The sequence below is a fragment of the Poromitra crassiceps genome, assembly GCF_964638095.1.
Source record: "Poromitra crassiceps genome assembly, chromosome: 14".
Taxonomy (NCBI): Eukaryota; Metazoa; Chordata; class Actinopteri; order Beryciformes; family Melamphaidae; genus Poromitra; species Poromitra crassiceps.
The window spans coordinates 38231072-38233571 of record NC_139633.1 but is presented as its reverse complement, the minus strand read 5'-3'; the positions used below and the strand labels follow the sequence as shown (position 1 = coordinate 38233571).

Here is a 2500-nt window from a genome sequence, read left to right as displayed (position 1 = left end):
CTGCCTATGTCTCGGAGGATGCATGGAGCCAGTCTCGGCTCTCCCCAGATCGGCAGAGGATGGAGTAGCAACCAGGACAGAGAAATCAAATGAGCACTAATGGGGGGATAAAATGGGATCAAAAAAAGTTTGGGGGGAAAAAAATGTTTTATAAAAAAAAGAAGTACTCTGGTAAAAGTTGAAGTACTGATTCAACTTTATTTACTCCAAGTAAAAGTAAAAAGTGCAGGCTCTAAAATGTAATGAAGTATAAAAGTAAAAAGTATTTCCAGCTGTTTCTGTGCAAAGTTAACCGAAACTCACGTCATATTAATATAATTTGAAGACTATTCAATTTAAAAGATCCCCTTCAAACATGTTTTAAGACGTATAAAGACTATACTTTGATTAGTCATTTGTGTGGTATCGTTTTTGTCTGTCGTGCATTAAAACTAAAGTGACTGGCCTGTTTTGAAAATGTAAGGAGTAGAAAGTACCGATATTTGTGTAATCCAACTTAAAGGCCCATTCCGTTGGTTCTGGCGAGAAATAAATGTGCACAAAGTGTTTATTATTGGCACTGAGTGAATGCGCCTTGACGTAACTTAAAAATGGCGACCAGGGGCGTTTCTCTCCGACCAGCCGTTCAGAAGATACATGGAAAACCGCAGTTTCGAAGTGGATAGCATCTCCCGCCACAGCTAGAGGATGTGACGTCTCGCGCGTTCACGTCGAGCTTGTCTCTTGTCCTAGACGCTAACAGGAAATGGCTGAAGTAGCTTTTAACGTTACGCTCGTCGCTAGCTGCTAGCTAAAGGAAACAACAAACACAGACTCCAGAAAAAGTCCAGACTAAATAAATAAATATTTATCTAATGAAGCCCGTCTGGCCAGACAGCAGCAATGTGACCGACATCGGGGGAAACTAGAGTCAGGACTGTGTTTTCGGTTCATGAAGGGAACTTGCTGCTTGTAGCTACTGTAATGTGGTTTTGACCAGATAACGTTAGCTGCTTGCTAATGGATTTTCAAGATTCAAGATTTTTACTGTCACTCCGTAGTACAAATATCTGACCACCTGGTCAGAAACTCTGCTAACATTACCGTCTTGTGTGAAGTAATGCAACCCTAACGTTACTACCGTTATGCTTATGGTCATGGAACATTATTGTTTGACTGCATTTAGCTGCAGTGGTGAGTCATTAGCTTGATGCTATACGCGGATAACTAATAGATTTAGCTATATTTATAGAAATTACCACCAGCCCCACTAATAACGTTACTGTCTTGTGCTGATAATGAATCTAACAGTCGGAAATATGCCTAACGTTAGCCTACTGTCTGTTATGCTTACGGTACATTGTTTGACGGTACCGTACATACAGGGGGAGCAGGCTATTTCCTGGCTTGTGCTAACATGAGTGTATCCACTTCCCGCAGCCAGCAGGCTCTGACTGCAGTGGGACTGCACATACTAGTAACGTTAGCTTGATGCTAATCGCGGCTAACTAATATTAATTTACATTTATAGAAATTACCACCAGCCCCACTAATAACGTTACCGTCTTGTGTGGATAATGAATTTAACAGTCCTAAATATGCCTAACGTTACTGTTATGCTTATGAAACATTGTTTGATTGTTCAGTTTGGTCAACTCCAGGCATTACCGTACATACAGGGGGAGCAGGCTATTTCCTGGCTTGTGCTAACATGAGTATCGACTTCCCTGCAGCCAACGCAAGCCAAAACACGACCAAACATGCCACAATAACGTCCTCTAATTCATCCAGAATCCTTCCTGGGCATCTCGAGGCTGATCTGACCGATAAATTGTCCAGGTTGCCGTTTTCAAGTGACTTTTATGAGTTAACGTTACAAAGCAACGAACAGCTCTGCTGTTGCCAGGCAACTGCTTGTGCGCGTGCGAGTATGGTGCCCGCGCGTCAGCTCGTTCACACGCTGCCTGCAGTTACACTAACGGCCACCGGCGTCAGTAATAGTGAGTTTTGATGGATTGGGCCTTTAAGTACAGTAACAAAGTATTTGTACACATCTCTGGTGTGTGTGTATATATGTATGTATATATATGCCATATATATATATGCCATATATATATATATGCCATGTATATATGCCATATATATATATATATGTATATATATGTATATATATATATATGTATATATATATATATATATATATATATATATATATATATATATATATATATATATATATATATATATATATATATATATATAGCACCTCTGTATGAATCATCTTAATCTTCTGCCATTTGAGTTCCCCTCAGTCTGCAGATACCTTTCTCTCCTCTGGGCTGACATTTAGCTTGATAAGGCCTTCATGAGCGAGTGGGCCGAAGAGATAGAAACATAGATTAGTGTTCATCATGACAAAGCCATGAGCACATATATAATATATAATAATATAATACAGAATACTGTATCTTGACATTTTGGATTCTCTGTGGGACGTGTCACAGTGTGAGGGACAGCATAG

General features: G+C 39.8%; 1 protein-coding gene across 1 annotated transcript in view; it reads left to right on the top strand.

Annotated features, from left to right (window-relative positions):
* Positions 1-2500, top strand: part of slc8a1b (solute carrier family 8 member 1b) — a gene marked incomplete at its 5' end in the record, with an annotated part of 53921 nt that overhangs the window by 33590 nt on the left and 17831 nt on the right. The gene's annotated exons all lie outside the window — the stretch shown is intronic.